General features: G+C 34.2%; 1 protein-coding gene across 2 annotated transcripts in view; it reads right to left on the bottom strand.

Moving 5' to 3' along the window:
* LOC139498350 (cholecystokinin receptor type A-like) overlaps positions 1-23,959 on the bottom strand; it is a 113,879-nt gene that overhangs the window by 62,845 nt on the left and 27,075 nt on the right. The window contains exon 1 of one of the 2 annotated variants that reach the window (XM_071286731.1): positions 398-489. The exons of the other annotated variant lie outside the window; for it this stretch is intronic. The gene's annotated coding sequence lies outside the window, so the exon portion shown is untranslated. Of the gene's footprint in view, positions 1-397; positions 490-23,959 lie in introns of those variants that run through there. 2 annotated transcript variants of the gene reach the window in all.

Here is a 23,959-nt window from a genome sequence, read left to right as displayed (position 1 = left end):
TGGATCCGCCAATGAACCTAAGAAATGTATAGGTATGACCATGCGTACATATCATTTATATTAAGAAGGGGGATAGCTACTTTAAAACCGATTAGTGCTACATGTTTTGTAAGAAAAATCAAAGCAAACTTGTATTGGGAAATCAACTATAATATTCAAATTTTATTTGACGGACATGAGACATGCACATTTTAAATTGAATATATTTATTGTCTGTTTATCCATTATTCTACATTAGAAATGTTACTATGGCAGTTACAGAGAAAATGATATTTCATGATTTGCAATTTATAAGCGATGATTTCGAAAATTTAAAATTAGACCAATAACAATTTTGCAGTTAATCGAATTATAATAATTGATAAATTATATTCTTAGCTAGTTATCAAATACTTACATACTGCGAAGACTGTTAGTTCACAAACTATGTATATCCCATCTAAATCATAAATGATATTAAATACAGAAATTGTACCAGAAATACGGTAGGCGTTTGCCTCACATCCAACAATCAGATAACATCCATGTACAGTAAAGCATTTAATGACATAAATAATATTTCACTATCAATTCAGGGAAATATATCAAGTTTTGAAAAATACAGAGTGAATTATAAATGATAATTACGTTGCTTGTTGATGTAAAATCATTAATTATTATGTCATAAATTATAAAACTATTTGTTAAATACGAAAATAAATTATATATCTCAATGTGCAAATAGTTTGTTATTGCTTAAAATTTGTTGTTATATGAGATGAGGAAACATGCAAATGATTAATAAAATTGAGAACGGAAATGGGGAATGTGCCAAAGAGACAACAACCCGACCATTGAAAAAAAAACAACAGCAGAAGGTCACCAACAGGTCTTCAATGTAGCGAGAAATTCCCGCACCCGGAGGCGTCCTTCAGCTGGCCCCTAAACAAATATATACTAGTTCAGTGATAATGAACGCCATACTAATTTCAAAATTGTACACAAGAAACTAAAATTAAAATAATACAAGACTAACAAAGGCCAGAGGCTCCTGACTTGGGACAGGCGCAAAAATGCGGCGGGGTTAAACATGTTTGTGAGATTTCAACCCTCCCCCTATACCTCTAGCCAATGTAGAAAAGTAAACGCATTTATAACAATATCTATTTTATATCGATTAGACCGTTGGTTTTTCCGTTTGAATGGTTTTATATCAGTAATTTTTGGGGCCCTTTATAGCTTGTTGTTCGATGTGATCCAAGGCTCTGTGTTGAAGGCCGTACCTTGACCTATAATGGTTTATTTTTATAAATTGTTTTTTGGATGGAGAGTTGTCTTATTGGCACTCATACCACATCTTCCTATATCTATTCGGGAAGTACGAAAAAATAATATATCTCAATGCCCAAATAGTTTTTGTAGTTTCTTTTTGGTTGTTGCAAATTATAGACACAATTGATGTGATTTGAAATGATTTCTAGTATAAATATGCAAATGATTTTGTACGAAATATGGAATAAACATCCACTTGTTCCAAAAAAGATCGATTGATTAGTTGTTGAAGTTGAACATAACTTTTATTATATTGATATCCTTTAATCTGTTTCTGTCTTAAAAAATATTTTTTTTCAGATAACCCTAGATCTCCTAAGTCAAAACACAAGTTAATACAACTGCTGGTATATCATAAATAGATAAATAAATAATTGATTTTCAGTCTGAAGTTAAGATTATATTCTAAACTAAGATTAATTGGCTACAGATAAACAGTTGAGGTAGGCGAAATATCTACAGTTGAATGATCTTTTGATAAAAACAGATCAAGAAATTGCGAATGATACAATATGTATAAGAAGATGTGGTACAATGAAGCAACTATCCATCCAAGTCACAATTTGTAAAAGAAAACTGTTATAGGTTAAAGTACGGTCTTCAACACGGAGCCTTGGTATACACCTAACAGCAATATATAAATTGCCCCAAAATGAAACTAGTGTAAACCCATTCAAACAGGAACGCAAACGGTCTAATATATTATATAAAACAACGAGAAAAGGGAAGCACTTATGAACCACATCAACAAACGAAAACCACTAAACAAGTTTAAACTTTAAAAATACTACAGAGTTATCTTGAAGCAGGGTTTATATTTCTTGTTTCTAAGTCAAAGCAGTCAGTTTTTATTTGTTAAATGATGTTTTTGTTAGAGACTTAATTAACCGATACAATGAACAACATATACACTTGGCGATATCATGTTGGCCATATTTTATAGTAGAGGAAGCCGGAGCACACAGTGGGAACCAGTGGCCTTTGGTATGAGAACTGGCAATTTTTGTCATTTTGTATCAGAGTCGAGCGCACCTTGCTTCTAACGAGTTAGAGTTTAGATACTAAGGATCACTAAGGACGAATAAGGTAGCTACTTGGCCACCGAGTCTCCTGTTCCATAGATAACAACGGGCGTATGACATTTGCGCCGATTTTTAAAATTTTCATTCTTTCATTTGCGCCGATTTCATTTTTTCATTTGCGCCGATTTTTTATTTGCTCCTAATTGGATTTACAGGTAAGTTAATACTTGTACATGTACTATACCGTGCAGGTATATTGGTAAAATCTGTTTATAAACATAGGTTTTAGTTAATTTTGATTCATATTGTTCTGAACTTTGCTGTAATTGATGGACATATTGCACACTGCAACGAGCCGAGGGGTCAATTTTTTTAACCATCGGCGGCCACACACATAAGTACGTTAGCAAGACAAAGAAAAGATGGATTACGTTATTGACAATTACAACAAATATATAAGAGACGAAATCACATGAAAGGAACATATTAGATATGTTGCCTATAAATACTCAGCAACAACAGATTTATGATTTTAATGTCTTCCGTTTTTATGGATTTGAATGCTGTAAATAGATTTTAAAAAGTCATTTTAGTATAAACCAGAGTGTTTTTATCTAAGGGTTTTACTTCTTGATTTTAAAGTATGTAAATATAGTGTACAACTGGATGACGGAAGAGGTCTATATATAATGATAAATATAACAAAAAACATGACTTGGATGGAGACTTGTCTCATTTGCACTCATACCACATCTTCTTATATCTATTCACCTATAATTAACCTGTAATTTACCTGTAAAAAAATCGGCGCAAATGAAAACAAAAATCGGCGCAAATGAAAGAAAAAATCGGCGCAAATGAAATGCAGATCGGCGCAAATGCAAAACGCCGTAATCAACACTTCAAATAATTAAGTGTCGTCTGCTTAAAGTTATGTAATGCAAACGACGTATTAAATGACAATAAACAACATAATTAACCAATCAAATGACAATAAACAACTTCATTAACCAATCAAAATAGTTTGGCATGGTTTAAGTAACTCACTCGCGTATACATCTTCACATTGTAGAAAGTATGTGGAAAATTATGTAGTTTCTATGGCTGGTTATATAATATAATAAATTGATGAACAAATTGACAGACGGTGTCTAACGGTGAAATAATTATTACCACCGGGTAATTGATTATTAACGAATTTATGGTTATTATTTTGCTCTTTGAAGAAGGATTGGTAACTTAATGCAACTCGCGAGAAAATTGATGTAATTATCACTGCATGAAATGATACGTTTACAAAGTTTATTCATAAATTAAATTTCTAGTTTTGAATTTAAGGTCTGATTTATGAAGAATTATTTTAGTAGTTTATGAAAGTTTAATAATTTTTTTAAATTTCTTATTTTCTTTAGTTTAATTCCGATTTATGGGTTATTAAACTTGTTATTTATTTGAAAAATAATAGCAGTTTAAATTTGTTATTTAAAAGGTTTAAATCTAGTTTATCACCGTTAAATTTTTCGTTTAAACATACGTTTATTTTTTATCAAAACTACTAATATCAGACGATTTAACTGAAATTTAATTTAGATTAAATAACAAGTTTATACTGATCAATTTTTGTTCGGTAAATTTGAAATTTAATGCCAGTTTTGGTATACGTTTATTTTTTATCGAAACTACTAATATCAAACGATTTAACTGAATTTTAATTTAGATTAAATAACAAGTTTATACGGATCAATTTTTGTTCGGTAAATTTGAAATTTAATGCCAGTTTTGGTAACGTGTTTTACATTGTTTTATCGGGGCCATTTATAGCTGACTATGCGGTATGGGCTTTGCTCATTGTTGAAGGCCGAACGGTGACCTATAGTTGTTAATGTCTGTATCATTTTGGTCTTTTATGGATAGTTGTCTCATTGGCAATCATACCACATCTTCTTTTTTATATTATGTTTCTTGTTTAATTTCAATGATGAAGTAATTCTTCTTCTTAAGGGTCAACAAGGCTTCACTACTGTCATATGAATACATGTTGTACCAAATAAAATGGAGCGAAAACGTTATTAAGAAAACAAGACGACTTTACGATCGGGCTTATTATAATTGTTCAAAAGGAAGAAGAAGAAAAAAGAAACTTTCGTTGAAAAAATATTTACAACTTACGTAAATCAATATCTAAATCTTGAAAATCCCCCAAACCTTTAGAGATTTTCAAGTAAGTAAAGGTCTTCGTCAGATTTCCATGGACGTTCTGGTTATCTTTTATCCCAGTAACAGAAAATACAAAACACAACAAATAACAAGAGCTTGGATAATGGCTAAATTTCATGGATTGATTTTTATCGTCTTTTATAAGGAATAATTCAGTTATGAATAGTTTAAACAACATGTATTTATCGAAGTACATATGTACATATCAACAACACAAATAGAATATATTTTTAGAAACAAGCAGTTTTGATTATCCCCCTTATTATAAACTAAATATATTTTGACATTTTGACATTTTTCTTTCATTTGATATTTATAATAATCATATATATACGAAATTTACTTCTATACAGTGCACTTTGTCAGATATTTTTTAAATATCGTATTACTTTTTTGATAATATTTATGATGGGATGTAACTCTTTTTGTCAACAATCATATCTGTTTCAGAGGAAAATATTTATTTTAAAAATAAGTTATCTCCCATTACATTGGAAAAGCGTAAAGATTTAAGATTATACATTTTAAAATTTGTCTTTCTTTTTAATATATTCAACACAGTTTTACAGATGGGTGGATAATTCTTTAAAAAAAAAATTAACCAAATGTGCCGCATACTAGTATAAAAGGGCACACTAAAAAAAAGTAAAAGCTGTTTTAGCGCAAATTTCACAATATTCACGAAGTAAACGGGATTTTTTTCCCAGTCGTCGTCTTTTGCTAACGACTCTTTCGCAAATAATGATACCCGTTTGTACAACATAAATCGCTTTTCCGTAAGTGAAAGTTATGCGGACGCATTTCATTTGCGCGCATTTTGTGATTATTAAGTCTCCCAAACAAAGTTTGGAGACTTATTGTTTTTGCTCAGTTCTTATTATTTTTATTATTCTTCTTCTTCCTCTTCTTCCTCTTCTTCCGCCACTTTAAAAATGAACTTGTCCGCAGCGTTTCTCCAAATCGCTTGTCAGATTAACTTAGGGTTTCATAGAATGTTAGACTTATATGTCTAGATGAGCAATTTATTGTTCGTTTGTGCATTGGGGTCTATTTAGGGGTATTTTTTTTTTTGGGGGGGGGGGGGGGCAGAAAGAAGGGAGGGGCATAGGATTCTATTTTCTAAAATTTTCAAAAGAATATAACTTGAAAACTATAAGTGATAGACACATGCAGTCTTCAGATATGTTCAAAGGACAATAAAACAAATTGCATAAAACATAGGGCAAGTCCCATGGGGGTGATCCCCACCCCCTTCAATTTGAGAATATGCTATTATCTTGTAAACGACCCAGATACCCACCCTAAACCATATATATTCTTGAATGGGACAATAAAACAAATCAAATGAAACTAATAGGAAGTCCCGGGGGTCACCCCACCCCATTCAATTTGAGAATGTGCTATTATCTTGTAAACGGTCCAGATCCCCACCCCTAAACCATATATATTCTTGTAGAGGACAATAAAACAAATCAAATGTAAGAAAAGGGAAGTCCATGGGGTCACCCCCACCCCTTTCAATTTGAGAATATGCTATTATTTTGTAAACCATTCAGATCCCCACCCCTAAACCATATATATTCATGAATGGGACAATAAAACAAATGAAATAAAACTAATGGGAATGTCATGGGGGGTCACCCCCACCCCATTCAATTTGAGAACGTGCTATTAACTAGTAAACGGCCCAGATCCCCATCCCTTAACCATCTATATTATTGTAGGGGACAATAAAACAAATGCAATGAAATAAAAGAAAAGTCCCTAGGGAGTCACCCCACCCCTCTTGTTTGAGAACTTGTAAACGGTCCAGATCCCCACCCCTAAACCATATACATTCTTGAATTTGAGGATAAAACAAATCAAATGAAATTAAAGGGAAGTACCTGGGGTCATCCCCACCCTGTTCAATTTGAGTATGTGCTATTATCTTGTAAACAGTCCAGATCGCCATCCCTTAACCATCTATATTATTGTAGGGGTCAATAAAACAAATGAAATGAAATAAAAGGAAAGTCCCTAGAGAGTCACCCCACCCCCATCTTGATAGAAAACTTGTAAACGGTCAAGATCCCCACCCCTAAACCATATATATTCTTGAATGGAAGAATAAAGCACATCAAATGAAATATAGGGAGAGTCCATGGGGTCAACCCCACCCACACCTTTTAAATGATTGAGATCCCCACCCCTAAACCATATATATTCTTGTATGGGACGATAAAACAAATCTAATGAAATGTAGGTAAAGTCCCTGGTGTTCACCACCACCCCCTCCTGTTTGAATACTTGTAAATGGATGGTACCATAGGAATGGCGAGTTATGGGAGCTTTGTTTGGGAGACTTCGTAACAGCATCCTGTTACAATTACTTCTTGTTTTTTTTTACGTTTGCGTAATTACATTGGCGCGCATTAGTTTTTCAGAAACACTATGACAAGTAAATTAAGATAATTCATTTTTAAAATGACTGTACATATTTAGTTATATTGAACTGAACATGTTCAAAAGTTGAATTTTATATTTTTCACAATTCTGTATTTCATTTGTTTCTGAAAGAAATCGAAATGATTTAAAAGCAGACCGCAATGAGGACCCCAAATTGGATGTATTTCAAATAGATATAGGAAGATGTTTTTCTACAACGGAGATCTATGAACATGCACTGATACGCCTAGACTGGGAAAAGGAAATCAAGGTTGGGGTAACCCACCCTTTTTATTCTGTTTTATTAAGTAAACAGCTTTTTTTTCTTTTTGTTTCTATCGTAAACACAATCTAACGTTTGGGGCAGGTTACACGTGCTTACCTTTTTCTCTTATGTCCTCTGAGTCATTAAAAAAAAAGTGCAAAATGACGACCTGATTTAAAAAAAAAAGAAGGGGAACAATAAATGCAGGACCTTCTTTTGGAATCATACAGTGGATATAACTTCTGATCTCTCGTTAGAATTGTCAGAATAATCTGTCATAGAGCTGTTGTAAACTCTCCTAGAACAGTTCTACCTAGAACAGTTCTACCCCAAAAACTGTTCTTAGTAGAACTGTCAGAACCAGTTTTAGATAGAACTCTATTAAACTGTTATAGGTAGAACTGTTAGATCTGTAAATTTACTCTCGCATTTTTTTTGGTTCTGCCCTATATATATATATATATATACAACTCGTCTAAACATCAACCCAACAATGTTAGATCTGTAAATTTGCTTTCGCAAATTTTTGGTTCTTCCCTCGCCGGGATTCGAACCCATGCTACTGTGATATCGTGACACCAAATCGCCTGCACTGCAGCCGTCCCGCTAGACCACACGACCACCTGGGCTCTCAAAAAAAGAGCTTTCGGTGGGCATGTGTTACCTTTCCACATCAGTTTTAATCTAGCGGCGTACTACAGTACATGATATATAAGGCATGAAGATGTTATTGTTACAGATCAGCTAAATTATCTATAGTAAAGGATCCTATAAATTAATGTAAGATACAGTCACAGAAAATAATTATATTCATAAGTACGTCTGAGTCAGTGACAACCCTACAACAGATGTATCCATCGGATCGCCATCAATGATGGTGATACATGGCTGTGTACATAATGTATATACATCTCGTCTAAACATCAACCCAACAATGTTAGATCTGTAAATTTGCTTTCGCAAATTTTTGGTTCTTCCCTCGCCGGGATTCGAACCCATGCTACTGTGATATCGTGACACCAAATCGCCTGCACTGCAGCCGTCCCGCTAGACCACACGACCACCTGGGCTCTAAAAAAAAAAGAGCTTTCGGTGGGCATGTGTTACCTTTCCACGTCAGTTTTAATCTAGCGGCGTACTACAGTACATGATATATAAGGCATGAAGATGTTATTGTTACAGATCAGCTAAATTATCTATAGTAAAGGATCCTATAAATTAATGTAAGATACAGTCACAGAAAATAATTATATTCATAAGTACGTCTGAGTCAGTGACAACCCTACAACAGATGTATCCATCGGATCGCCATCAATGATGGTGATACATGGCTGTGTACATAATGTATATACAACTCGTCTAAACATCAACCCAACAATGTTAGATCTGTAAATTTGCTTTCGCAAATTATTGGTTCTTCCCTCGCCGGGATTCGAACCCATGCTACTGTGATATCGTGACACCAAATCGCCTGCACTGCAGCCGTCCCGCTAGACCACACGACCACCTGGGCTCTCAAAAAAAGAGCTTTCGGTGGGCATGCGTTACCTTTCCACGTCAGTTTTAATCTAGCGGCGTACTACAGTACATGATATATAAGGCATGAAGATGTTATTGTTACAGATCAGCTAAATTATCTATAGTAAAGGATCCTATAAATTAATGTAAGATACAGTCACAGAAAATAATTATATTCATAAGTACGTCTGAGTCAGTGACAACCCTACAACAGATGTATCCATCGGATCGCCATCAATGATGGTGATACATGGCTGTGTACATAATGTATATACGACTCGTCTAAACATCAACCCAACAATGTTAGATCTGTAAATTTGCTTTCGCAAATTTTTGGTTCTTCCCTCGCCGGGATTCGAACCCATGCTACTGTGATATCGTGACACCAAATCGCCTGCACTGCAGCCGTCCCGCTAGACCACACGACCACCTGGGCTCTCAAAAAAAGAGCTTTCGGTGGGCATGTGTTACCTTTCCACGTCAGTTTTAATCTAGCGGCGTACTACAGTACATGATATATAAGGCATGAAGATGTTATTGTTACAGATCAGCTAAATTATCTATAGTAAAGGATCCTATAAATTAATGTAAGATACAGTCACAGAAAATAATTATATTCATAAGTACGTCTGAGTCAGTGACAACCCTACAACAGATGTATCCATCGGATCGCCATCAATGATGGTGATACATGGCTGTGTACATAATGTATATACAACTCGTCTAAACATCAACCCAACAATGTTAGATCTGTAAATTTGCTTTCGCAAATTTTTGATTCTTCCCTCGCCGGGATTCGAACCCATGCTACTGTGATATCGTGACACCAAATCGCCTGCACTGCAGCCGTCCCGCTAGACCACACGACCACCTGGGCTCTCAAAAAAAGAGCTTTCGGTGGGCATGTGTTACCTTTCCACGTCAGTTTTAATCTAGCGGCGTACTACAGTACATGATATATAAGGCATGAAGATGTTATTGTTACAGATCAGCTAAATTATCTATAGTAAAGGATCCTATAAATTAATGTAACTAAAGATACAGTCACAGAAAATAATTATATTCATAAGTACGTCTGAGTCAGTGACAACCCTACAACAGATGTATCCATCGGATCGCCATCAATGATGGTGATACATGGCTGTGTACATAATGTATATACAACTCGTCTAAACATCAACCCAACAATGTTAGATCTGTAAATTTGCTTTCGCAAATTTTTGGTTCTTCCCTCGCCGGGATTCGAACCCATGCTACTGTGATATATATAACTGCTATATATATAACAAGAACAGAACAATTGCGAAAGCAAATTTACAGATCTTACATTATTGGGTTGATGTTTAGACGAGTTGTATATACAGAATGTACACAGTCATGTATCACCATCACTGCTGGTGATCCGATAGATACATCTGTTGTAAAATTGTCACTGGTTCAGACGTACTTGTAAATATAATTATTTCTGTGACTGTATCTTACATTAATTTGTAGGATCCTTCACTATATATATAGATAATTTAGCTGATCTGTAAAAATAACATCTTCATGCCTTTTATAGCATGTACTGTAGTACGATTCTAGATTAAAACTGGCGAGGAAAGGTAACACCCGGCCAGCGAAAGCTTCATTTTTATGAAGCCCATGTGTTCGTGTGATCTAGCGCGCCGGTTACAGTGCAGGCGATTTGGTGCCACGATATCTCAGTAGCATGGGTTCGCCGGGATTCGAACCCATGCTACTGACATATCGTGGCACCAAATCGCCTGCACTGTAGCCGTCCCGCTAGACCACAAGACCACCTGGGCTTCACAAAAATAAAGCTTTCAGCGCCCGTGTGTTACCTTTCCTCGTCAGTTTTAATCGAATCCCGGTGAGGGAAGAACAAAAAATTTGCGAAAGCAAAGTTACAGATCTAACATTGTTGGGTTGATGTTTAGACGAGTTGTATATATTTATATATTTATATATACCACTCGACCACCTTGGCTTCACAATATGTATATATTATTATTAATAAGACTTATTTACATTTAAGATAAAGAGTTCTTAATACTGTTCTATGTATAGAACTGACTAAATCAAATCTAGCCAATTTAGAATCGATTCTATGTGAAAGTTTGATATCAGAAGTTGATATAGAAAAAGAAATATATTAAAATATTTATAATTAAACTTTAATTTATTCTATGTCAACTGCAAAGGGATTATGTTGTATTGCAATTTTAATGCATTGTTTTGCACAGTAGCAAATATTACACACTTTTAAAAAGAGAATGACATAGGTTCAGATATTGTCAAGCATTAATGGGCAGGCTGGAAAAGAAGAAATTGATAAATACATTGTACTGTTATGGGGGAGAAAGGGTGATAGTCATTTGGGGTGTAATTAATATTTTTCTTTTATCTTTTGATAAAATTGATTTTGACAAGGGCGTGTGCGATGTTGAAATGACACCAAAAGCTACACCATGTTATTTATCAAATGACATATTTACCTCAGTTTTTGTAGAAATGGAATTTGGCAATATGCCTTTATTGACTTGCATAGGAAGACATATGTAAGATATCTTTAGAAATGCCAAAAAAAAAGGTGCAAGTAGTTATTACAACAAAAAGGAATGCTTATCAAAACAATCATACTTATTAACCAGATAGGTAAATACAGGTAGCTGAAACAAGTTCATGTTTTTCAAGTTTTTGAAAATCATGTGTTGCTGTTACTGCATTTGTACTTAAATAAATATGGATTTGTTATCTTAAAATGAAACAAAGTCATGTGCATATTGTCATAAAATCCAGTTTGCTCAAATTCTCTTTGGACTTCAAAGTTTATTTTTCAACATTTATATCTCGATTTATATAGTTGTGTGTGCTGTAATATTCTCCCATATTACTTGATGGAATTTCTTGAAATTTTGTATCGCATGTTAGTTAATTTACTATGTTTTATTTTCTTCAGTTTTTTCAGATATTTTTCTTGTTTTTAATATTTCTCCCTTTTTGTCGAGCCTGCAACTTTTGTCGCAAAAGCGATACATAGCCATCCTACATTCCGTCGTAGTTGGTTGCGGCCTCCACAAATATTCATTCTGTGGTAAAAGGTTTAAAAATGATAATAACCTTCTCAAACTGTCATTGATTTCTGCCAAACTTGGATAGAACCTTGTTTATGATCAAAAGCTAGTATCTAGTTCCGTATAGAACCTTTTAGAATTTTCTATAGTAGGGTTTCATAGAATAACATTGTGAAGGTGATTCGTTATGGTCACAAATCATCAGAATTCTTGTTACCCTATTTTATGGATTTTCTTTAAACCTTGTAACGTTTCCAGCTTGGAAATTATCAAATTTACTTATAGATTAATTAATTCTGATGATTTTTAAAGTTAAACAAATTGTTCAATTGAAATCTTCGTATAGTTTATATTAACTTATAAAATATTCAAAATGAAATGAAATTGAATAAACCGTTCAAACACTTGCAAAAAAATGTTACAGTAGATTGTCTTTCAAATACAGGTTTCTTGTCAGCAAGTCTTCATTTTGCACCTATTCCAGATTTTCTTGTTTAGGGTCAAGGGTGTCTATCAAAATTATAATCAGGAGAAAGTGAATGCAACTTTGGACCTAAAACCTTTGCTAAAGACATCAAGGGAGAACTTTTTTCCCAAGAAAACAAAATATTCAAGAAGATGAATTACCGTAAGCCAAAAAGAAATTGTCACGCAGAAAAGTCCCAAGGACTCCGCAGTTTAAGTAAAATAAATGGTAGCTAAAATGTCAAAACTACTTTACTCCAAAGTATGTTTAAGTTCAATCAATATCTAAAATTTAAAATAAATAAAAAATGAATCCATAGATCAAGGACAATATTTTTGTTTAGCCCTCCCCCTTTTTCCAAGATCTGTTAGTTTTTGTTTTCTATTAATTACAGCTACGTATTGCACTTGGAATTGAAAGTTTGTTTGATCATTTAAACAAACTAGACAGGCAGGGCAATGCATACCTCGTGCCTACTTAAGAGTTAATTTTTACGCACGAAAATATATATATATATCAGATCCTTTGTCGATGCTGGAATAATTGTTTATGGTACATCTTTGTTTTTTCCTGAATTCACTTCAACAATAGTTTTAAAAAATAGGAAGTCATTAAGTTAATGAGAAATTTATCTAGATTTTTTTTTCCATACATTTTATTAAATTAAATTAGATTAAGAAATACAAGGAATAGAAAATAAATATTCGTTTTTTCATTATCAATCTTGTATTTTTTTCTTATTATAAATGTTATCTGGACTATTATACTATTAGTATAAGACCCTGTTTACACTGGCAACGAAACTGAATCGATCTTTATTTGAATCGATCTTAAAAAGACAAGGGCCGCGTTCGATAAGATCGATCTTATTTGTCAGTGTAAACGGGGTCTAATAGTCCCAGATTTTTTTTTTTAAATCATCATATTTTTGACCAGAGAGAGCAGAAAATACAATGAAACCTGTGGAAGGACAGGGACATACCAATTATACAAAACAATTTCTGATAAAAACAGTTTAACATTGAGGTTTACTTAGTCAACATACATCTGGTTACAATTAGTGAACCATAGAGAAAGTGTGACCACAAAGTTTATATATGTAACAGATTACTGATAACATGCTGAGATAAAACTGTAAATTATGTGTAAAATCAGGGCTTATGACTTAGAGTGAAATATAAAGTTCAATGAAAATCTTTATTCTCCCTGCAACATTGTTTTCTCTCACCAATTTCAAACAAACCTACTAGTAAATAGTTTTCAAATAAGATGTTATCTTAAATATTCTTTTTAAAATATAGACAGTGTTAGTAGAAAACAAAGATTTTTAAACTGGTCTTTTATTCCTGACTTTTATTTTCTGATTTGCCATGCATGCAGTGGCGGATTTAGAAATGTTCATAAGGGGGAGGATCACTGACTGCCGAAGAGGGGTACGCTGCAATCATGCCGCGGCAATTCCCTGTTTGACCAACCATTTTTGTTTTACCAAAAATTGGGGGGGGGGGGGGGGCTGCCAACTTAAAAAAAAACCTCTAAATCCGCCTCTGGGCCATGCATGTGTCTATTTTCTTAAGCACGAAGTATGAAACAACGTGATTCTGTCACATGTAAAATTAAAGTCTGTGTTCAGGGTAAAATCAAATTTTCAGGGACCTGATTTTTTGCTTTCTGTCTTATCATGTTTTATCATAACATACCGAAGGCTGTTGGTGATCTTCGTTTGAATTGTCTAACAATTTATTACATTTTATGGCTTTTGCTCATTGTTGAAGGCCGTCTATCAACTTGTTTGTTTAATTTACCGTCGTTTGGTCTTTGGCAGATATTTGTGGTATTTGAAAATAAACAATATATTTCTTATTTCTATATTTTAGCCATCCTTCAATTATGAAATATTATGGGTGCTCGATGAAATACGAAAAGTATCAAAAACACGACATGAACATTATAAAGATTGCAAAAAAGTTAGTATTCAATTTGGGCCTACCCATATATCATATATGAACCGCGCTGAAGTACGTCCATTATTCATAGTTCACTATTCACTATTCAATATTAAAAAATGAATGATGAATAATGAAATGGTTTATGTTTCATTATTCAAATCGAAGCGGTGAATAGTGAAATAAATATAAAAAAAATTTGACTGTGACACTATAGCTATATTTTGATTCACAATGACCATAAGAGGGTTTACGGAGGACCTAAATGCAACAACATGCGTAAAAATGAGGAAATATAAAAAAGAAGATGTGGTATGATTGCCAATGAGAAAAATATCCACAAAAGACCAAAATGACACAGACATTAACAACTGTAGGTCACCGTACGGCCTTCAACAATGAGCAAAGCCCATACCGCATAGTCAGCTATTTAAGGCCCCGATAAGACATTGTAAAACAATTCAAACGAGAAAACTAACGGCCTTATTTATGTAAAATACTGAACGAAAAACAAATATGTAACACATAAACAAACGACAACCACTAAATTACAGGCTCCTGACTTGGGACAGACACATACATGTACATAAATAATGTGACGGGGTTAAACATGTTAGCCCATTTTGAATAATGAAATGGATATTTTGAATTATGGAATGGACTGCTATGACCCTTCAGCCCCTAATTACAGATATATATTATACCTCAATCGAAAGCTTATTAAAAGAGGAACAAAAGGTATATAGTCAATATGTTCTGCAACGGATATTACAGGAGTAACCAAGACTTAAATATCGAATTACGCGTGAACATTGAAAAATAGCCAATTTTAAATAATGAAATGAATATTTTGAATAATGGAATGGACTGGCAGGACCCTTCAGTCCCTAATAACAGATATATATTATACCTCGATCGAAAGAGTGTTTCTCGTTTATCTTTTTTTTTTATATATAGATCAGACCTGGACCGTTGGTTTTTCCCGTTTGAATGGTTTTACACCAGTAATTTTTTATCGACCTTTATATCTTGTTGTTGGGTGTGAGCATAGGCCCCGTGTTGAAGACCGTACCTTGACCTATAATGGTTTACTTTTATAAATTGTGACTTGGATGCAGAGTTGTCTCATTGGCACTCATACCACATCTTCCTATCTATGTGGATATCTTTCATAGAGTCTTGTAGCGATCATTTTTACTCGTGCATGTGCATGGTTAAGTATAGGAATCAAAAGGCGATCGAGTTTGGTAGAGTCGAATATAGGTCAGGTTTGGATTTATTAATGGTGGCAGTAGTCAGCCATGCAGTGATCAAGAAGTATTGTTCGAATAAATCTAGAAAACAGATAAAACGCAGATTAATGGCATTGAGCTCCAAGCGTCGTATATATTTATTTATCAAGTAAAAGTCAAGCTTATCAAGTACTGACCATTAAAATATGTAGGAAAGAAAGTCACTAGACAAAAAGTCACGGACAAAAAGTCACTTGGCAAAATAGTCACAATTTAGTTCTGAGATTAGTTTTCTTTGAAAAAGAAAACACTTAATAAAAAAACATAATAGGGAATGTGTGCATGGGCCATATGCAGATAATCCCCCCGCTTGCATAAGACGTTATAAAGGCTCATAAATCAAGAACATTAAAAGTGTGTTCCTGATGTGAGTTTTGTGGCAGTAAGCATTTTTAAACTTCATAACATTTGGTTGAGGCAAATTTGAGTTAGAGACAGGAAACGAAATATTCAGCAATTTTGCATATTTGTAAAAGGCATAACTCTGGAACGGTGAAAATTATTGAGACCAAAATTCAAACTTGATATGTGTTATGTGGTGATAAGCATTGTGTGTGAGATTCTTACATTTGGTTAAGGCAAACTAAAGTTAAAGAACGGATACATTTTTTTGAACGTACGGACGTATTTATAAAAAAGAAGATGTGGTATGATTGCCAATGAGACAACTGTCCACAAGAGACCAAAATGACACAGACATTAACAACTTTAGGTCATCATGCGACCTTCAACAATGAGCAAAGCCCATACCGCCTAGTCAGCTATAAAAGGCCCCGATAAGATTAGTACATTTTTACGTATACGTACGAACAGACAAGGTTAAAAATTAATGCCTCCTCGGCAACGGCGTGACTGATTGTAAGTGTGACTGTTAGTTTGTCCTATCAAATTTTCACTTTCTGTCTTGTGACTTTTGTCCTGTGACTTTCTGTCCGTTTACCTCAAATATTTGTATGATGACCTTTCTTGATCTCTCTCTATATATACTAACATTTCCCGACGAATATCTAGTGCATGGATTCTACTTCTTGATCCCTATTCGAATTTTATTGACTTTCAAAGGTTATCGCATAGAAATTGGAATCAGTGTCAAGCAAGATAGACACCCGAAAATTTTCGTTGAACGAGTCAAATCAATCTTCTGGTGGCTTCATCGATCAGTGTTGATTGAGTCTGATCGACAATGTGAACCTACTTCGTTAACTCGATACTTAAACATTTATCTTCTCTTTTCTTACTCGATGTTTGACTTTAATATTGATAAGAACTCGATTATGGGAATTCTTTAATATGAAACATGCCTGGACTATAATATATACATATTTAGATTTTTTTTGGCAGTCAAGTTAGTAATTTTTAAATAAAATTTAAGCCCAAATTAGCGGCCCAAAAAACCGAAATAAGTAGTTTAATTAGCTGATAATCTTTTTGCAAACCATAATACCCAAACGGGTTAAAATGCAAACATAATTTACACAATTATGCATATACATGTAACCAAGACGATGTGGTATGCTACGGATCGATAACGAAGCCGTACAGTAACATACATGTATATAGATACATGTTCTGCGTGCTGTCATTTGAAAGACAATTTCTCTTTATTTTCAAGGAATCCCCATTGCGAGTAAGATTTTATTGAAATATTATTGTATGATGTTCATAAATATCAAAATAAATAGGCATTTCAAAAAAGTTATTCCCAAAAGGCCGTTTAATCTTGAATTTAATTTGTTCATTTATTTGGAGGTAGATGTCAGCCATTAAGACTCCATATACCTGCAGTGGCGATCCAGAACTTTTCATTAGGGGTTTGGGGCAATGACTGACCTAAAAAGAGGGGGAGCGCTCTAGTCATGCTTCAGTGATTTTCTATATAATCTTTTCTTCAGGAAATGGGGGGGGGGACGACCCCGTGCCCCCCCCCCCCCCCCCCCATACCCAACCCACCCGGATCTGCTTATAACCTGTCCCTTTTCTAATGTATATTTTTGTTTAAACATGATATATATGTCCATGTATATTTCCAGATATTTATATACCAAAATGGAGACCTACACCTATATAATGATCTGATTTGCGCTACATTGCCATTCCCTCTTAAAACATTTTTAAAACAAAGCTTATCGACACTTGCAAATTCCTGGGAACTGCTATTTTGCATGTTGCGTGTTGCATGTTGCGTGTTGCGTGTTGCGTGTTGCATGTTGCGTGTTGTATAAAGAATAAAGTTAAATGACATGTTTTGTACGCTAAGGAAGTCTTTTCTTTCTTTTTAGTTTGTTGTTGTGCGATTGCTGTTTCAATGAGGTCATTCAAAATTATACTACAATACCTTCAATAGATGAATATAAACTAAAGTTTTACAATACCTTCGATAGATGATAGATTTATGTCATAACTGAATGAATGAGTCAAATTTATTCTGCAGTATATTATGCTTGTAGATATATCCTTCAATTCATTTGAAATTTATAATTAACAACAAAAGTCATTTCAACTTGGATTCTGGAGACTGATAGTATTAATTAGATGATATGGGTACTTTGATAGAATTATATGACCTGATAATTATTTTCAATGACAGATTTCCTCTCAACATAGAGATTTTTATATTCGGCTTAAATAAATAAACAATTTATCAAGCTAAAGGTGAAATTACCTCTAATAGTGACCCCATACAACAATTTATGAATTAAAAACCATCAAAATTAAGGAACGCGCATGTGAAACGGTTTATTTGTCCCACCCCACCCCCTTTTCGGAAAGTCTTCACTAAACATACTCAATTTTTTTCACATTTTAACATTTATTACTTTTTATTTATTTTATGTAAACGGACAGAAAGTCACAGGACAAAAAATCTCAAATAATTTGTTGTCAATTGTTTGAATATATAAGAGAAATATCTTGAAATATTTACATTTTAATACATATATTCATAACCGTTACGGTGCTTTGCTTTTGCGCCAAAAAATCTTTCATTTGTGCCAATAATTCAGGTAAATACAGGTAAATGGTATAAAAAAATATAAAAAAAGACTTTTAATGATAAAGAGTTTTTGTTTGCATAATAAAACATGCATATTCCTCAGAAAACCATACAAGGTACTTTTTGACAAAAAGTATATGTAATATCATAGGAAGTCATATAACATCCTTGGTATATCATAATTAAACGTTCTCCCAATTTTACAAAAAATGTAAAAGAAATAATGCAACACGCAACATGCAACACGCAACACGCAACATGCAACACGCAACATGCAACACGCAACACGCAACACGCATAATAGTCGATTTCCAAATTCCTACAGTCTATTTTTGATGTCAAATGGGTGCAAATTTACAAATAATGCCGGAAACATCTGACACATTTACAAAATTTTAATGTGGTTTTAACCGCAACACGATAAATACTACTAGCATCAGACACTTAATTAGAAATAACCCTGACCGTTTTAAATTTCCCACCCTTTTCATATATTAATGAAGCTTGAAAGACCTATTCAAGCTATCCCTATAGCCTTCCCCTGGGAATTAATGCATTAAGTTCCATGATAAGAAAAATATATAGTATGAGAATAGGGAATTTAACTAACGGATCCAGAAATGTTACACGTGGGGGGCACACTGACTGCCTAAGATAGGGGGGGGGGGGTTTCCGCTCTGGTCATGCTTCAGTGATTCCCTATATAATCAACCAAACTTCACCCAGAAACCCGGGGGGGCTCCATGGTCCCCTCTAAATCCGCCTCTGAATTTGACACATCCTCTTTTATAATTTTGACGACTCCTCTCCCAAAAACAACAGTTAAAGATGCTTTTCGAGCATCTGTACAATATTGTAGCAGGCTATTCTTCCGACTAAACTTTTGTTTTGTCTTCCAAAGGTAATCATTCAGTTTTGGAATGTTGACCTTGCTATTGAAATTTTATAATTTAAAAACACAAGTTGTGCACATTGACAACGCTCCAGTCTGAACACTCTTAAATTATCCAGTAAAACTGACAAGGAAACTTATCAGTAACTGCATAACTACAAATTAACATGTCATTTATATCAACCCCATGCAACTAGGTACACAGCTGCGTTCAATGAAACATGATCACAGATAAAAATAGATGTAAATTCTGATTCAGATCCTTTCTTTTCGATACAACATAAAAAAAAAGAAAAAAAAGGGGGGGGGGGGGGGTGTTCAGAAGAAGAATTATCTTTAATTTTAAATAACACTGATGTATTGAAATTATTTAAAAGGTGAATGTGTAATATAAGCTTATAATATATTTTAGACGGTTCAATAGAAAAGTATATTGATGCATTTTAAAAAGAGATCATTACTCTATATACCTTTAACTTAAGGGAAAAAAATACATCACCAAAGATTAACCAAAATATTTTAACTGACAATACTACTGTGATAAAAAGTTACTAAACATCTTTACACATTAAAGACATGAATTTAGGAACACGAACTGAAAAATATATATTTATATAACTTCAGTGAAAATTGAAAAACAGTTATTGAAATATGAATTGTACAACTCAACATGTATTGATTAGTAAATGCAAAATTATGTCCGTAACGCGTTCATCTCTATGTATACAACTAAACTGACATTTTCAGTTGGAATGATTTCGGAGAAGTAAAGGGTTTTTGTTTCTTTGATTAATAACTATCTAGGTTTTACAAAGTATTCAAAAAGTCTTGTTTTGGCCTCTATTATTATAACAATTTTAAGCAATATATCCTTAACCCCTAAATCGACCCAACCTTTCTTTTGTGGAATGAAACCTCAGTGGCGGATCCATGCATAATTTTTCATAAGGAGGGGCCCGTCGACTGACCTATAAAAGGGGGCGCTCCAGTCATGATTCAGTGATTCCCTATACAATCAACCATTTTGTTCCCACAAAAATGGGGAGGGGGCCTCTGGGTCTTATGAATCTTGTGCTTTAAATTATAGATATTATTACTAGTATACTGATATTCCGAAAATCATTAAAAATACCCATTTGTATTCTTCACCAACGCTAGCAGAGGGGCATTATGTTTTCTGTTTTGTGCGTCCGTTCGTCTGTTCGTCGTCCGTCTGTCCCGCTTTAGGTTAAAGTTTTTGGTCAAGGTAGTTTTTTTTATGAAGTTGAAGTCCAATCAACTCGAAACTAAGTACACATTTTCCCTATACTATGATATTTCTAATTTTAATGCCAAATTAGAGTTTTGGCCCCAATTTCACTATCTACTGAAAATAGATAATGATAGTGCGAGTTGGACATCCGTGTATTGTGTTTACATTCTTGTTTGCACTTTACTCCTGAACGGTTTGAGCTATAACCAACAAAATAAAACCCAACCCTCCCTCCGTTGTGCAAATATTTGTAGTATAATTTTATAGAAATCAATACACTTTTACACAAGTTATTGTCCAGAAACCAGAAAAACGTTGTTTTGCTTATTATGGCCAGTTTTTGGTCCCTAATTCTTTTAAACCATGATATGGGACCATAACATTCAAATTCTAATTTAACGCTATCATTGATTACTCATCATTTGCACAGGTCTGATCTGCATTTCTTTTGCGCTGATTTTTTTTTATTTCTTTTTTGCCGAATTTGTGTTTCATTTGCGTTGTTTGTGTACATGTTACTTACAGGGTCGTTTTGATCATTATAAATCTCTTCCGTTAGCCAGTACATAAGTTATAAATTGTCAATCATAACATGTATATAACTGTTGTAACATACTCAAGAGGAGGTGAAAGTAGGCTTCCGAGCAGGATTATAAAAAAGAATTTAGATGTGGTATGGTTGCCAATGAAACAACTCCCCACAAAAGACAAAAATGACACAGAAATTAACAACTATGGGTCACCATTTGGCCTTCGACAATGAGCAAAGTCGATACCTCATAATCAGCTTTAAAAAGGTCCCTATCTGACGATGTAAAAAAATTCAAACGAGAAAACGAACGGCTTAATTTTTGTACAATAAATGAACGAAAAACAAATATGAAACACATATACAAACGACAACCATTAAATAACAAGCTCCTGACTTGGGACAGGCACATTACATAATGTTTCGGGGTTAAACATGTTAGCGGGATCCCAACCATCGCCCTAACGTGGGACAATGCCAATGGTATAACTGTTTAAAAACATACCAGTAAAATTAAGATAAAAGCACTCTGTTTACATCCATGAAAAACTGCACCGTTATTCTTACAGTTTTCAACGCGTGCAGCCGACCAGCAATGAGATGGCTAACTTGAAGTTCAGCATATACAAGTACAACATCTTAGAATGCATGGATGACGGCTTCGAGCGTCAGACATAATGTCAAACGTGAAGCAATCCTCGATTTCATGGGGGAAGGAATGGTCACCGCAAAACTGCGATAGCCATTTACCAATTTCACTTGAGTTTTCTCTCTACTAGCCCAACAGACTGGACCCCCCCCCCCCCCCCCCACCCCCCACACACATACACCAGTTATTTCTGCGCCAGATGAAAACGACAGCAGCTTAATTATTTGCAAGGAACAACAATTATTATGACAATTTATAACATGTGTATATAAATAGCGAACAGTATAGGTTTGTAATAATAATGATGATAATAGTAATAATAATCGGTGCAAAATAGAGATCAAATATTTTAAAAAATGTTAAAATTCAATACTGGTCCGAGCCATTTGTGACGATTCATCTCTGATATATATAAGTTTGATTCACAATTGACAAGAATTTTACATGAGAGGTGGCTGGACAGAAACACGGACACGTTCGGACGCCCATGAAAAAGTTTTATGTCTACCGCAACGCATGTCGCGTAGGGTGGTACATTTAAGAAATATAAAGAAGAACAGTGCTGACTGCCAGGTTGTCAAAATATATAGTAGAGCGATATTTTTGACACGATTATAAATAAGAACTTTTTTTTACATGTACATGTATGTACTAATTTCCGAAGTTAACAAAAATGAATTCCGATCGTCATCCCGTTCACAAAAAATTATAAGTTATATCATACCGCCTATATATGATTATCACACAGTCATGTCCCATGGCGAACAAGGCGGGTGCAAATAGCAGAAAGAAGTGTGTTTTTTTTTTATTAATTAACTAGTGTGTGTTTACGCCATGTATCTAAAATTTGGGCGAATGAAAAAAAATAATGTATTGGCGAAAATGAAAAGATGTTCATCGAATGTTTTAGAAAGACTACATAAAAAAGGTGATGTGGTATAATTACCAATGAGACAACTATCCACAAAAGACCAAAATGACACAAATATTAACAACTATAGATCACCGTAAGGCCTTCAACAATGAGCAAAGCCCATACCGCATAGTCGGCTATAAAAGGCCCCGATAAGACAATGTAAAACAATTCAAACGAGAAAACTATGCCGGGTAATTCAGATTTAAATGAATATAGTATAAAATTTTAGGAACTACATATGCATGCAGAAGATCCCTCCCCATCCCCCTTGTGACACCACTGCATAAAACAACATAGGTTTGCATACATTTCATTTAGCAAAAAGCAATACAGAAGTAAAACGTAAATTATGTGTGTCTATAAGACACGTTTAAATACCCCAGCCATAGTTGATTTAGTCCAATTATTAGTTATAATGTATATGAATGTATATTTGAAAAAAATATCCTATATATATATAAAAGAAGATGTGGTATGAATGCCAACGAGACAACTCTCCACTAGAGACCAAAATGACACAGAAATTAATAATTATAGGTTACCCTACGGGCTTCAACAATAAGATAGGTCAATACCGCATAGTCAGCTATACAAGGCCACGAAATGACAATGTAAAACCATTCAAAAGAGAAAACTAACGGCCCTATTTATATAAAACATTGAACGAAAAAAAATACTAGTATGTAACACATAAACAAACGACAACCACTGAATTACAGGCTCCTGACTTGGGACAGGCACATTCTTATATTATGTGGCGGGGTTAAACCTGTTAGCGGGATCCCAACCCCATGCACTTAACATGGGACAATAGTATAACAGAACAACATAAGAACGAACTATTAAAATCGTTTGAAAATGGCTTAACTCATCAGATGACAAAACTACAAGTGGACGTGGCCGGGTACTTGTTCATCCCCCAACAAAAAGACACTATAGGAACATATCTCAAAGTACTCGCAGTTAACTGACAGCTAGTTCAAAGCCACCAACAACTAATAAAACAAATCATGTATCTAAGACTAAATATGGACTTGCACATCACTATTATGCGTATAAACATCCCAGTTGCGGAACTAGAAATTTTCAAAAGTGGGTCTCAGTACTGCCGAAAAGGGGGCCTGTGCCAGTCATGTTTCAGTGCTTCTCTTTATAATCAGTAACAAAAAAGGGGGAGGCCCACCTGCT

Source organism: Mytilus edulis, chromosome 12 (genome assembly GCF_963676685.1).
Source record: "Mytilus edulis chromosome 12, xbMytEdul2.2, whole genome shotgun sequence".
Lineage (NCBI taxonomy): Eukaryota > Metazoa > Mollusca > Bivalvia > Mytilida > Mytilidae > Mytilus > Mytilus edulis.
The sequence above is the reverse complement of the archived record's forward strand: the minus strand, read 5'-3'. Positions and strand labels throughout refer to the sequence as shown.